We start from the raw sequence: 16,624 nt of genomic DNA, 5'->3' as shown, positions 1-16,624 counted from the left end.
TCAACAAGCTCGTCCATCGACCAGTCCACGGGAACTCCTTTCACCAGCCCCATTCTGGTTATGTTGTATGTGGGAATTATAGCTCTATATTTGCATAACTTCAAAACTGGACTAACCAGAAAGTTGTTGGCAGCTTGGGCAGAAGTAAACTCTACAGTAATTTTGTTGCGGCCTATATTTTTGACGCCGTCGTGGATAATTGAACCAATTTTGTGTTTGTGCAAGAATTGACCGAAATTTATAGCCCGTAATGACGCTCCAGAGGATGGGTCCTCCACTTCCCGTGAGACTTGGACGATAAAAGGCCCATTATCATCGTCAGAGTATGACTTGGCGCCTTCGGTGAAGGAAGGATGTATGTAAAGGCTTTGAACGGATGGGTTTACCTGAGTAGGATCAGTTATAGTTTTTTTGGCCGCATATACGTTGGTATCCTCTCCTTGTCGTTTGCGAGACGAGGCTGATGCCCCCGGGTCGGGCGGCTCAGGAGGTGTATCTAGATCCATTTTACTGGAAACACTATAACTACAGACACATAATAAATATTTAACCAACACCAAATACGGTTAGATTTATACGAATATCACCAATAACAACTATTTCTGCTGCTGTGTAAATTCACATAAAACACCGAAATTACACCGGAATCTCACTAACACGTGTGCACAAATTGACAGGCCAAGTTACAGTTCAATATAAACAACACCAAATCCTTTTCAAGACGAGTTTACAGTAAAATCAAAGAAAAATTTGAGAAAACCGCGTCCGCCATGTACGAAGTTTCCCGCCCTTTCCATAATGGCCTTTAGTAGACTGTCAAAGAAAAATATAGGATCTATGGCGGGAGACGCGAGTTTGACAAGTTAGATTGGCGGCAAAAGAAAAGTGAGGACGGATTTAAATTAATGAATTGAGAATAGAAGATTAAGTAAAGTATTGTGGATAGAACGTTACAAATTGGGAATAGATGATTTATAATGGAAACGACATACTTAACGAAATATTGTTGTGGCAAAACAAGAGTCGTATATACTGGTGATGGAGTTGAGATAAGTTGTTAAAAGTTGTTGGTACTATGGTTGTACCTGATGTAGCATCAGATAAGTATATCTCTTATATCCTTTGGGTTATTCAGGTATCATATATGGAGCCCTAGCATTATTTCATACAGATAGCTTATGTAGCATACGTTGCTCTATACAAACAATTGGTTTCAAAAGTCCTGATGTTATTAGTGATAATAGTAGTTATGTTTGACCTGTCTTATATGTTTTGTATCAAAGGGCCTAGCGTTATAACATATGATAATGTTGTAATTGTGTTTATAAGTCTTGTTTTAATTGATTGAATAAAAGAGCAACGGTAGAGTTTCTTGCCAGTGGTCTTCTCTGCCGAAGACAGCATTCCGAACTGGTAGTAGAGTCATTTGAAGGTAATAAGTAATATGAATTATAGAGAAGCCTAATATACAGTATTAGAGTCAGTCTAGTTGTTTTATTTCACCCCTTGGGAAGTCAGGTTTATAGAGTACAGACCCACAACACTGCTCTAAAGCAGGTTGGTGGGCTTTAATGATGTCTTTTATAAAATTAATACTTTAATATGAGAAACTAGGTATTTAGCTTCAATAATACTGTTAATTAATGAAAGATCTAAGTGCCATCCTGAACATTGTTGGTATTGAAAGGAATATCTGAATACCTGGTCCTTCCAATCTTTATATATTTTTAGCACACGCATCAGATAATCTCGAAAAGGATATATTCTGCAGTTTTTGCATTTCATATTAAGTAGCATGGACGTGGTAACTGTTGGTCGTAGCGTGATGTTAAAAAGTCTAAAGCCGATAAATAGACTATAAATAATAGACAAAAAATTCAATTTTTAACAGCAGTTCATTTGGCTTTGAGCATTTTTACTCGTGATGAAATTATGAACGTGTTTCAGTTAGTACTGAGTGCTATGATTATTTTCGTGACTTGCAAAAGGAGTATTTTTTATTTTATTATTTTGACTGCATATGTATGAATGTATTTGCATGCCAATTTGGCTATTACCAGGTTTAAAATGTGTGAAAGAAATGATTATGATTGAATAATGTTTATTTTATTGTTCAAATTTCTCTACATACTGTATTAGATGTAATCTTATCACTTTTTTTAACATATTAAACGGTCCTACAGGAATTCCAACCCAATTTAAGCCAACATAGAATATTTCTTAATAGATTGATATGTTGAATATATAAAAAAGGTCTAATAGAATTAATATCACTCAGAAGATTAGGCGTACTTACATGGACGCGGTTCCAGACCTATCTCGTATTATCTCTTTAAGCATTTGTCCAAAATGTATGTAGTAGTGTAGGGAAAGTCTCTGGTTTAAAATACTTAAGATGATAAGTTCACTTATTTTGGTAATAACACATTTTGATTACTATGGCCAATAAACATGACTTGAAGATTTTATGGCATCATCATCATCAATGGCGTCCACTGCTGGGCATAGGTCTTGTGTAGGTAGTTCCACAAACCATGGTCTTAGGCCGCTTGCCACTAGCGGCTCCCTGCGACTCGCCTAATGTGGTCTGTCAACCTCGTTTGGGGCCGACCTACGCTGCGTTTACGGTGACGTCATTCCAGCACCTTAAGACACCGTCAACGTCCATCGATTCTCCAAGCTATGTGCCCGGCCCATGGCCAATTCAGCTTCCCGACTCGCTAAGCTATGTGGTTACGTCAAGTTCTTCTACGGATCACCTCATTTTATCACGTAGACTCCTAGCATAGCTCTCTCCGTTGCCGTCCGTGGTTTTTAAATTAAAAACAATATATTTTTTTGTTTAAATATAAAAGTTGTAAATATGCTGCCGCTGACTTTTTTGTAGGCTCAATCAGGTTCTACAACTTTTCTAAAGAACTCAATCATATACCTCTCATCGCTAAGGCAGCGTTCAGCAAATAATGTGGCTTTTTATCGGTGAAAGAATTTTCAAAATGGTTCATTAGATCCAGACATTACCCCCGAAAAGCTCACAAACGCGCGAACTTCACCCTCTTTATAATATTAGTATAGATGTAGAAGTCATGTCACAAAATTTACCCATTTGTTCAATATATTATAGTGATTTATGCACTTATAATAAGTCGGTTATTGATGAGCTAATTAAATAATGCCTAAATATATTTGACTGAATTGCTAGGCAAATTCTTTATTTAATAATTGACGCCTTAAGCAATGAGTATTTTTTTGTGATAACCACTTAAATTCACATTACTTGTTTTTAGAGCGGTACCTATGTTAACAAGTAACAACAAGTCACGTAAGTCAAGATCAGTTAAAAATTATCGTAATCTTCTTGTACTATTTTAATAAGATTATCAATTTATTATTTTACTAGTTCAACTTTTATTAGTAGCAGAGCTTTTTGAGATAGAGGCCGTCCGGGGAACCATGTTTATTTCTGCCGCAAAGCAGCATTGTTGTAATGAATTGGCGTGTTTGCCAGTTTTATGTACGCATCAAAAGTGCCATCTTTGTGCCTATTTGAATAAAGAAATATTTGACTTTAACTTTGACTTTTACTTAATTAAGGCGCATGAGACTTAACACCTACACCAAGTTGCATGCCCTGCTAAGGGTTGCTCTGTTTATGTCCACTGTCCACTTACCAACACTTAATTGTAACTAAAAATGAAGTACTAATAAAGCGAAGTATTATTGACCAAATCAAATACTTAAAACCACTTAGGTCAGTGCTTAAAACATTAAACTTATAGATATGAAATTTATATGTGAGACTGTAGAAATAGCAAAAAATAATTACTATTAATCTCAAATTTGACTCGGTCGCTAACAGCAGATTGTATATTGTAGTAGGAAGACTTCTTTGCACACTTTTTATAACCCAGTAAATATATCTATTTAATATATTTCCCTTCCTTGATTTGTGTTCCTTGTTCCTTTATTGTTTTTTTTTGTTAGTAATGGAAGCTGATGAATACCAAATTTTCTTTCAAACTTCCAAACTCGGGGCCCCCAATAACATTAACAATGTTATTCGTACACAGTCTATTCTTTTTGTACGTTGAAAGAAGTTGCATCGCTACCTTTACAATATGTACTACTTATTTCTATCTCTAAAAAATCTGATATATTAAGGAAGAACACATCGTGTACAAGATAAATTGTAAAGGTTTATTTTGTCATTTTATGGCACTGACGTTATAATTTTGTAGAAGATGTAAATGTTTTTCTTACCAGTTAAATCGTTTAAATCTGATATTTGGATGTTTTTTTTCCTTTTTTTTTTTACTTTACACTTTTAAGCTATGTACTAATATGGCTAGTCTTCGTAAGATAGCTTTTCTAATGATGACGTTTCGTTTGATTTTTTTTTTCTTTCATAACTACGAATCTATCTTACGAAGATCTTACAGCGATGACGCGACGCGTATTTGAAACAGAAAATGATAGACCGGAACAAAAAGGAACCATAAAAATTGAACCACAGGAGTGTGAAAACTCATTTTATATTATAGGAACTTTAAAATATTATAGGAACTTTACAAATAAAAAAATATCCTTACTCGATTTAATAATACTTATACTAATATTGTAAATGCAAAATATCCATTTGCTCCAATATGCAAGCTATATTTGCCAATTTTCGTCACTGGTTGCACCGAACTTAGGTAACAAACATACTGACACAGTCTCGCATTTATAATATTTGTATGGAGGTGTGGATTCTATAAGCATTTTTGCCTTGGCAAAAACACATCGCGCGACATCTGCCGATGAAAAAATAGCGGTGTTTTTCATAAACATAAAAAGTCATAAACTTTCGCAAGAACACCGCTATTTTTGGGCCTTTCACAAAAAATATTTGGAAAAACCTCGCCAAAAAGTTTAAAAAGAACTTGCTCCTCAGTTCTGTTATTTTAGTGTAATATTTTGAAAAAACGAGTAAGTTTATAGGTTTATGTTAGCTAGAATTGGATATGTGAAGACAGATTAATTAGCTAACCACTCAATGCATACCCATAATTAAAGATTAAACGTTGAATGTATAACTTGCAACATTTTAGTGTTTCGGACGTCAAGTCCATAAATGCCAGAAACATATTATAAAATTATAATAATTTATTTAAATGTATGTAAAGGTCCTCTGGAAATCCTGTAAGGAATGTGGTATTTAATGACACTAATAACATTCATACAACTGATAAATAAAATAGATTTATGAGGTTAACCGAATATAATATAATAACTTTTATCTCTATAAACCTAACCTAACAAACGTTGTTATATTGAAATATATAACGTAATATAAATAAATGTTATAAATATTGCCCAGGTACCATTGAACATTATACTTGATTAAAGTTTATTTTCTAAATAATTTCTTTTTTAATTTGTAGTTTTCCGTAATCTTTATTGTTCGTTGTATTTATATATGTCGTATATGTATATATGTCTATTACAGGCTATAATGTAAAGCGTTCATAGATATTTTTCTGCATTATTGTGAGGAAAAGGTGATAACTATATTCAGTAACTTGAAAAACTACGAGGGTTACAAAGCGCTCTCTATATAAATACAGGATTATTATGTCTACCATTTTCTAGTATAATTTATATGAGATAAGACGCGAAAAGTCTAAGAAGGCTTTCATATTTACTTCAAGTAGTTTGTAAAATTATTATTTACTAGCTGTGCCTTGCGGTTTCACCCACGTATACTACAGGACGCAGAGTACCTACTGCTACATAATCACCGACGTTTTAATAAATCTAATGCAAATAATTTTTTCAATAGTTACAATACAAACAAACTAATAAACTTTTCAGCTTCACGATATTAACGATATCTTCGAATAATATATGTATTCCTACTCGTAGAGCTTCTACCCTCCACTATTTGAAACCTTCAATCATGTTAATATATCTGATCGCACATGACCGTCCCCTGCGCCTAATCCAGATTCACCTTACCTATTATACTTTAAATTCCCTATCACAAATAACAACAATTATTCGAGAGATCTGTGGACCAATACCAGCACCCCGTTTAAGTAGATACCGCTGCGTAAGCAACGTTGCAACAAGCCACTAAAAAGATGGGTTAAGCTCAGCTCCTATAATCATATCATCATCATATAAACCCACTACAGGAATCGGGAGGAGAACCGTGCCCTGTTGTGAAACTAAAAACATGAAAAAAAAGAAATAGAAACCTTACTTAAACTTGCTTGCAGTAACGACGTAATGTTGCCTGCCTGGCGGTTTTTTACAATATATACTTTGGCGAGTGTGCTTCATAATCTTGTTCCTCCGCCACCATTCTTCCTCAGAACAGCGTGATGCCGTGAACGGTGGCATCCTTATGTGGTTGATATACAGGCAACACGCACGAAGCGCTTTTCATGTACGTTTCTTATACGGACCGCTAAAGTTTAGAACGCTCTTCCAGCTTCGATGTTTCCTGATTCATACAACTTCAATGCAACAGTGAATGGCATTTTCTAGGGTGCCCCAACTGAGAACGCATCATTGCTTTACATCGGGCATGATAGTTGTCAAGCGATAGCTATCTAGGATATAAAAAAAAACCTAACTGCCGAGATTTTTTAGAATGCTGGGTTACTTTTTCTCGTTATTCTTTCCCTCTTAATTTAAAATGAACCCGCGCGTGTCATTGCCGTCGACTAGAATTCAATTGTTAATCTAAAACACCTATTGCCTGCGATAGCGATAGCGGGTTTTAGAAGCCACGCGGGAACGTGATAACATGGCAAGGTAACGTGGCGTTACCATGATCAATGTAGGTATGCAGCCTTTCTTAAGTTACAAAGTTTTTTTTTTTAAATTCCAAGGAAACGTTATCCTGGTTCTTTACAGGTGTAAAAAGTCATCTCAAATCAGCCAAGTAAAATTTTATGTTTATTGTATTATGCTGGAGTACTAGAAATCTTCATATGAGCTTTGAGCTCTATATTAGCAAAAGTGCATCAATATCGCTGCAGCGGTTGAGCTGATCATTGGTTAAAATTAAACAAACAGATGGATTTACCTCAGAAAATTTAAATTTATAACAAAAATAAGAAATCTGGGATCTGTATGTAAATAAATTGACACAGTCGAAAATCAAAGTAATATCAACATGTTTTCGAGTCTGATAATAGGTTAACTACAGTGATGGGACGAAACTTTTTACTACTATTCATCGATTTCTGTAAATATATTAGTTTTCATCACATGAACCCACAGTTGGAAGGGGTTAAGGCCATAGTCCACCACGCTTGAGAATATTATGTAGAACTCTCAGTCATGCAGGTTTCCTCACGATGTTTTCCTTCACCGTTGAAGTTTGATAAATTAGAAAATTTAGCTGGGATTCGAACTCGGCCCCCGAAAGTAAAGTCGAGATCCTACCTGATGCGCTATCACCGCTTCAAAACTTAGTTATACCCAGATCAAATAATGAAGGATTGTTAACCGCACGCGGTCCAGCTATATCATAGAAAAAAGTAGCTGTAATACCTAATACTCTTTAAAATCTTTGAATGAACTACTCCACCTACTAATATTATAATGGAGAAAGATTTTTTTGTTTGTATGTACTGGATAGGTTCTGAAAACTCTATGCCAATAGAAAATACAATTATCAGGTAGTAACATAGGCTATAAAATAAAAATAAAAAAAATAGAAATCCTTAAGAAAAATGCATTATTGTAATCCAAAGCGGCAATATTTGCCTGTTAAATTCATTATTTTGCGTGCGCTGAGAAAACTATAGACGACTAGTTGTACCCTGCCACGCTTCGCTTTGGCACATTGTCATTGAATGGTTGAGAAAAATAGATAAAAACTTGATGCGTATTATATATCATGCTAAAATTTCAGCCCGATCATTGCAGAACTTTTTGAGTTTTTGAAGCGTACACAAACCAACATTTTTTTATCTATAGATATGTGTTTTAGCACTAAAGATTAACACTCCTACTTCCAGAGGCAACCAGTATTATTTGGAAATTATAGATAGTTGCAATCATTGACTGCAAATCTTACATAGACTCTTACGCACTTAAAGTTTTAGTAGTAGTACCTATTAAAGCATTTTGTGGCCAAGCTTGTCCAGGGAAGTCCCTACTACCCCCATGCCTATTTAAGCTGCTAAGCTGCGTTCCAGTCCGAAGGGTGTAATTTCATAGGATGTGTTCCTTGCATGGCATTCAAAGTGTTCCTCTGTTTATGTAACAAGTTATTAGCCATTAGGTTACCACAGCTAGATCCATCATTTATTACTATAAAAAAACCTTTAGGATGTTTGTTATCAACAATTATAATTATATAAATGATTTTAACGCCCCCACAATCTCCTCTAGGGCTAAAATTTTTCGAAATCTGATAGTTAGTGACCTTAATTTAACAAACATGAAACTTTTATTAAATTTTAAGTCTGTGGGAATTTTAGTATAAAATTTAATTTTTTTTTCATTAGCAACCCCCGTAATTTTGAATTTCGATTTTTCGAATAAAAAAGATTTTGTTATTTAAACTTCATTCAATACATTATTGTTTGCTCGTAACATAGCCCAAAAAAATTCTGTTATCAAAAAGAGTTCAAATACAAAATTAAGTTTTTTATGATTTTTTCTAATCATTAACGCCCCTGCTATACACTTCGGAGATTTAACACTTATAGATAAGTTAGCCTATCCATTAAGTCAATGTATCCTCTTCATGGATGCATAATTTCAATTCAATCGGATGTTTACTTTAATAGTTTTAACGGAACAACCGTAAAAAACTCTATAGATTTATATATTAGTATAGAGTATAGATATAGATAATATTTAAAAATTATGTAGAATATAATTGAAGTATTAATTATTACCTACAATTACAAAAAAATCCGTAGGAAGTAATAACAATCCACACAATCTTTAACATTTTATTTTATAGAAATTAATGATAAGTTACATAAAGATATGTACAAAAGTATAAAGTTTACAAACATACAGTAAAACTACTGGTTTTTGCTATTCATTATCACATTTTAAGAAAAACCAACAAGTCCACAAGCTTAATGCACAGAGAATGAGTATTTGACAGTAAGTATTACAAAACTAATTAATACAATAGAATGTTTGTTGTCTTGGTATTAATATGTTAACCAATGATACTTAATTAAATCTTTAAAAGATTAACTTTATGCTTTTCATCTGTCAGAATAACTAACAAAAAAAATCTTAATATTTGAATAAATGGCAACATTACGAAAACACGCTAGAATATTGTTGTAAGCGTTACTATTAGTAAATTGAAAGCGTTACATCTCCAAACACATTTACGAGTAACTAGTCCGGTCAAAAGATGCGCGATGTTTTTTCATTCTATACTAAAATATTATGTCTAAACTGACTTTGATTATGCTCACAGAGCACTGGGTTACTACTCACATTATTTTGTGACACTATTATCGATCGGTAAAAAAATATAAAGTCACTGATTTCACTGATAGTGTTCACATTGATCTAATTTTGGCGGTAAAAACCTTTGTAGTCAAGAGCTGCTTTCTCGTCTTGTGACCTGGCGGCTTCAGGGTTGTTCTTAAGTTCGAGGGCATTGCGTTCCTGGAATTCAAATAAAATAACAATTACAATAACGTATAACATTAAATGTGTTTGATAGTATCCATTTTGTTTATCGTTACTGATTTAAAGTGTTGTATTCAACCATGAAGCTCATTATGGTGTACGATTAAATTTGAATATGTATGTTTTTATTATTTCGATCGGCGATCTATCGAGTACAATATTTTAGGTTGGTATTCGGGTAAGAGGTTCCAAAGATGATTGCAGTACGCCACGCTTGTTTTTACCTTAGCCTAGTCAAGTTTGAAGGGAAGTACAGGCATGACGTACCGATTTCCGTCAATTAGGTTATTTGGTTAAATTATAAGTCAATATCCAATGAAAAACCAATAAGATAGAATTTAAAATACTATTTCCATTTACATTTACTAGACACAGAAAAGTAATAACTTAATAATCACAGTAACTAGACATAACTTAACTTTCAAGTATATTACTCGTTAGTTACTTAATGTATAAAAATTCAAGATTTTGTTTTTACTGGTGTCCAAAAATGGTAGCTGAAACAAAAGCACCATTTTTAAGGTGAGTGCTATGTTATGAACAACCGAATCGACTATGTCATCTTACTAATTTTCATGTCTTGTTTCATTACAAGGACATATGTGTACTTTTATAATTTTACTCTCTCATGTCTACGAGTTGACTTAATTTTTTATTGAGCTTTCTTTGCTTTCGATTTACGGGTGATTAAATTTTGTAATTATTGTATTAAATATTGTGATATAATTTACCTGGTTGGCTCTGATTCCAGCATAGATAAGGTCAAGCCCTTTCTGGATTTCGGGTGATACTGGTGGTGGTGTGGGGATATGGTCGCCCTTAACTTGGAATCCGAATTCGTCGGCGGTGTACTCTACGGTGATGACCTGGCCATCAGGAGCGGTGTAAGAGTAAGATCCTTGCTGAACAAGAGCTGGGACGGCGTCTTCGTCCTGACCGACAGTCTTAAGGTAACCTTCTTCTTGAGCAAAGATGTTGTTACCGGTTTCATATCTGTAATCACCAATTCAATGTTTTGAGTAATTTTGTTCTACAGCTATTTGATATTTCTAGAAACTTTTGTTGAAATTAATAACTTGCACAGTTTATGTAGTTCTAAATAATCATATATAAAATGTTTTTTTCCTAGAACAAAATAGCCATTGTGTCACACGTGCATTTCACATAGTGGGGACTGGGGATGTAGAGAAGACACTAATAATATGTTACGACGGTACGATTTATTGTCTTAGTGAATGAGGGACCTTTTGCTTACTTTCATTTTTAATTTCTCTAGCTAAGATTGAAACCAGGGGCTACGGCTGCAATCTTAGCTGATGGTTAGTGGAAGTTATATTAAACCCATAACGGAACGCTTAATCTCTTGGCAGCACGTCTTTGTCGGTGGGGCAGGTAGCCAGCCACAGCCCAAGCCTCCCAGGCCAGAGAAAATTCAGAAATTATAAATGCCTAAATGACCTCTGCCGGGGGTCAAACTTTCGCTTATAAGACCCACTCCGCCACGGAGGGACAGGACAACTTCAATAGGTTGTCCTGTGCACAGACATGACATGAAATTAATATGTCATGTCATGTCTGTGCACAGGCCAGCCCTCTCATAGGAGATCCGGGTTTAGCCTTTCATATGTATTCAATACGCTGCTTCAACACATGTTGGTTGGCTTTAACGATTATTATTACAAGTCAGTGAAAGGAACTGACGGCTAAGTGTGCTCTGCGAGACACGTGGGTTACCACTGGTAATTTCCTAACTCCGAATTCTATATCATATAAAAACTCAATACCCAACAATATTTCGAAACCAGATCTTCATCCATTGACGTTGAAGATGCACTAGACTAAACTAGACTATCGATGCATATACTATATGATGCATGTACTATACTACAATAGTACTTACGAAGTTTTGTAGCTGCCATCGGTGCCTTGTTCTTTGTCGAAACTAATGATGGGTATAACAGTAGTTGTATCAATTGTAGTTCTGGGTCTGAAGTCCTTGATTGATTCGCCTTGTTGGTTGTTGTTGTAGTTCTGCTCAGCCGCCTGCTGGTCCCCTCCTTCCTGAATAAAGGAGAGTCTTCTTTGAGGAATAGCGGCTGTAAGCGCCAGAGCAGCTGATAGCACCACCTGGAAACACCAAATATTATTGTTTAATTTATATTTACATGACTTAACTTTATTTTAATTTCATCATCATCACATCGACCCATTACCGGCCTACTACAGAGCTAGGGTTTCTCTCACAATGAGAAGGGGTTCAGGTCGTAGTGCACCACACTGGCCAAATGCGGATAGGTGGTCCACACTCCTTTGAGAACATTGTGTAGGCAAGCATGCAGGTTTCCTCACGGTGTTTTACTTCACCGGTGAAGCAATTGGTATTTTATTTATATTAATCTATTTATAATAGTTAAATACAACTAAGTTTATGAATAGGTCATGTGTTATAATATTTTAATATCCATTTCAACTTTTAATCAACTTTTTTATGACATGCGTGCAGGAAAAGGAAAAGGGAAAAGGACGGAAAGTAGTATAAGCTATTTTTATTCCAGGAAAACAAACTGTTCTCACGGGATCTGTAAAAAACGGTAATAAACGCGGACGAAAAACGTTGGCAACGCTAGGACTAATAAAAATAATAAATAAATAGAATTTTCGTAGAGGAGCTATACGACAATTATAAATAAAAAAAACCGACCGCTCGCGTTTTGTCTTTACAATAATACATTAATTACTTTAGAACTTTGACTTCTGGATTTGAAATTTTAGATGAGAAATGAAACGAGTGATAACACTATCGTACTTTTAATCAATACAAAATATTGAAATTATGTACGATTGCTGTAAGAAATAATGAGCCCAAATGATGTCAGACGGAGAAGAGCTTCGCGATGTCGTAAGATAACTTATCTCGGCAGCAGATACAATAGGTACGGGGATTGCGAAATTCACCTCGTCACGCCGTTGGGCGAAAGCAGGTTCCAGTAATACATGTATTGACTTTACAGTTTACAAATCAACACTTGTGGCATTGTTTTCATTGAGTCGCTTAACTTTGGATACGCTACAGCATTGACAACAGTTTCGGGTATTTTGCTATTACACAATTATACTTATTTTAAATGTACCTAAATCTTTACTAAAATGACTTAACACCCAAAAAAGATAGTCGTCTTTTGAATTATATTTGAATATCCTTACTAATATTATAAATGTGAACGTGTGAATCAATCAAGTTATTTTTTGACAGAGGTTGTTGAAGAAGGGAAACAAAATGGTATCGACGTGTTTTCTAAAAAACGGTAATAAACGCGGGCGACATTAAGTTCTCTAGTCTCTAGTAATCAAGTATTTCTTATATTTAAATGGCAATTTTTTTTTATTTCAATAACGTAATAACTCAAGCAACTCTAAACATAATTATTAGGTTTAATCACATGTACTACATATGTATTGTGCTTGATGATTAGATGATTTTATTAAATCGATTTTAATCAAAATGGCTTCGGCATTTGTAAAATCAAGAACTTTGATACATTCCAGCAATTTGAACTTAAACTAACTTGAGTCATCCGCACATGATACATAACAAGTAACCTTAGGCTATCCCACCTCTGAAATATTAACGAGAAAAGGTGTAGGTACTTCAAGGTCTTTTAGAAATCCATGCGCTGATGATGCAAAAGTAATCAAGTTTACCAAGATACAATAGTTATTAATAAATAAAATTGCTGCTCACTTACGTTATTATTATAAAGGTTATTTGTTACTGTACAAGTTATTTTGTATTAACTTTTACTAAGTTATTTTAAAAGTGCTCCAGCACTGAATTTCCAAAAGGATATTTCTATTTACATTTTTTAAGTTGATAAGAATGGTTAATTTTAAAGAGGTACAGTTTAGGATATAAATTTTAAATAAAATAGTGTCTTAAGTATGCGTATAATCACATAACATGTGACATAAAAACCTACTCTTGCAAGGATTACGTATGTGTATGAAATATTTGTATTTTAAATTGTAAGTCCTTGGCAAACAGTTGATACACATAGTTTTATGATTTAATGAAACCCAGTGAGCCAAATAACTAATCTTTAAACTAAAGGTTAAACGTTACAATACGTACATGGGTTACCACAAGGATCTACTAGATTGCGTAGGCGGTTATTCGGTTAGTCAAGAATTATCATAGTCCATCATATTCAAAGTTACAATGTAAAAGATTATATTAAAATAGATAAAGAGCAAATATATGCTTCAAGCCTGTTTCTGAATGATTACCTAATCTACATATTATTTAATTAATACGAAAAAGGGTCGGATATGTCAAGGCCGTGATCCTCATTAACAGAAATGGTAAATTAAATATTGGTGTAAGAATATATAAATAATAAAGTGACATAGATTTGCTAGGAATACTTTGCCGGGAAATATAAAAAGCGGTCATAAAATTAAATTCGTTGAGCGATTGGCAAATTATGTGCTTCTAGAAATCCCCTTTTTTTAAGTCTTAGTAATACCGAATAAAATAGATATGCATCGCATATGCATTTAAAATATTTACTAATTCCTGTTTTTAAAACTATCTGATGAAAATTGTAAGAATTATTTTTAAAAAAATGAGTACCCTTAAAAAACTGGAACCATGAGGTTACAGATTCTATAAATGATATAGAAGACATGTTCTTCTCAAAAACTCAAACAGGATATAGACATGGAAATATAATCAGGTATTTGTTTCATAGTCAAATTGAAACTTATAACTTATAACTCAGAAATCACTATTATGCAATTTGACCCGATAAACAACTAACAACACGTTTGTATAATAGAGTCTCATAAAGGAGGTTATGTAGAACCACCGAACAAAAAAGAAATGCCGGTGGTTAGAAGCGATTGATTACAAAAAAAATAACCTAATCGCCTCGTTACTTCCCATTTTAAGTATGCACGCGGTTTTTTCGCACGCGTAATTTACTGTAATGAATAATGAAGATTTGTTCTTCGTAATTATTAAATGATTACGTTCAGTTTTATTACGGTAGTTTTATAATGGTAATATGATTTATCGTGTTTGTTACATAAACACGAATTGATTGCGTTAATCTTGATAATTATTTCACTACTACAGATTTTTGTTTCCAACTTTTGAGTATTGAAAATAGTAATTATTAATCATTTAAAAAATAATAAACTTATAAAACAATGTACCTAGTTAACATAAGAAAATATTCCAAAAATGCAACAGGTATTTTATTAATATTTATTGGTTATAGTTAAATGCTCTATCGTCGTACTATGTGTTACCAAACAATTAATATGTTAAATCTGTTCAGAGTAGTAGTAAGTTGTTCTAAAACTGAAAAATTAATATGTTACATCCAATAATAAACAGGTTACAAAAAATGTCAATTAAAAAGATTAACGGGTCATATTATAAACATACAAAAAAAATAAAAATTAACAAGCTATTACTTTTAGTAAAGTGATTTTCAAACAAATACTATTAGTGTTAATGCATAATATAAATTGCGTATGAGCGTTAATAATGGATTTTAAGTAGTCAATATATATTTTATAGCTGCTGCAATTAAAATTGGTAACAATAGATCAATTAAATGGATATTTCACAAAATTGAAATTATATTATTAATAAATGTATTCCATAAACTCATTCAGTTAAATTTAGTAAATACAATTAACTAAAACCATATCCACGTATTCAAGTAGGCACCGAATGCCACAATTAGGTGCAGGCATTCCAACATTATGTCAAAGTTCAACAACCGACTCGTCTACCGACCCTATTAGGTGCCGCATCTCGCAACAGATGATTGCGGAAATTCACAAAGATTAAAGCAATATTTCATTAAAAGCTACACTGACCTATATATTAAAGGTAAAAAGTCTCCTCAATACGAAATAAAAAAAAATGATCTGAGAATGATTCTTATCCATTAATTGAAGATGAGTTACTTTTATGAACTTTTGAACTTACCAGTACTTTCATTGTTGTTTTTGTATTTTTTTTTGTGCGACAGCGAAGCACGTGGTCTCCTCTGAACTATGTCAGAGTGGTAGTAGTGCGCTCTCTTATATACTTCACCCCTGCCACTTACTCGCGCTCTGCCCTGAGACATCACACTTTCATACCCGATTTGTCGCTGCCATATGCTGAATCTGCTATATCATGTCGTGATTTTGATTGGGTTTATTCCTTAACAAATATTAGTTATAAAAATGCTATAAATATTATGTCCAATGCTAGTAACGTGTACATTCCAATTTAGAAGGTATGAACTAATTGGCAGTTGTGTCTGCGTCAATGTGTCAGCGAAAAAATTGGGTTACAGTTTTTAAGTGCACCAGTTTAGCGTTAGTTTAGCTACTGAGTATCTTTAAAGATTCGCCTCTTTATGATAGGGTTTTCCGCTTATTTATTAATCTCAAGACTGTTTAAATACCATTAATTGCTTACCAAAACATAGTAAGCTAAGTTTATTATGACGATTTTTGGTTATTACTAAGGAAATCAGTTATAGCTTTTATTTATATCACACCAATAACCCAGACGACCTTCACTGTCATTAATATTTTAAGTATAATAGAGAGTACCTAGTAATGAAAGGCAAAAGTCTTAACAGATAAGATATCAATTCGAGTATTATTCTTCTACTCTTAAAATCTTCATACATTCATAGATTGATAAAGTTCTGTATTTATATATTATAAGCCAGACTTCATCATCCATTAAAATATATTTCTAACCTAACCGAAAACATTACCTACCCATTATTCTAGTCTATTAATGTTTTAACTTGTGTAATACACGATCTTAATATTGTAGTTTATCAATTTGAAAATTCATTTATTCCAACTAACTGTTGCCCGAGACTTAAGATTTTTTTTAATATCGTGGGAATCCTTTTTTAAAGATATTTGTCAATTTTGTTAA

General features: G+C 33.5%; 1 pseudogene; it reads right to left on the bottom strand.

The window, feature by feature from the left end:
• Nucleotides 1-9,468: 9,468 nt before the first annotated feature.
• Nucleotides 9,469-15,809, bottom strand: LOC120625848 (annotated as a pseudogene).
• Between the last annotated feature and the right edge of the window lie 815 nt (nt 15,810-16,624).

This window comes from Pararge aegeria, chromosome 8, assembly GCF_905163445.1.
Source record: "Pararge aegeria chromosome 8, ilParAegt1.1, whole genome shotgun sequence".
Taxonomy (NCBI): Eukaryota; Metazoa; Arthropoda; class Insecta; order Lepidoptera; family Nymphalidae; genus Pararge; species Pararge aegeria.
The sequence above is the reverse complement of the archived record's forward strand: the minus strand, read 5'-3'. Positions and strand labels throughout refer to the sequence as shown.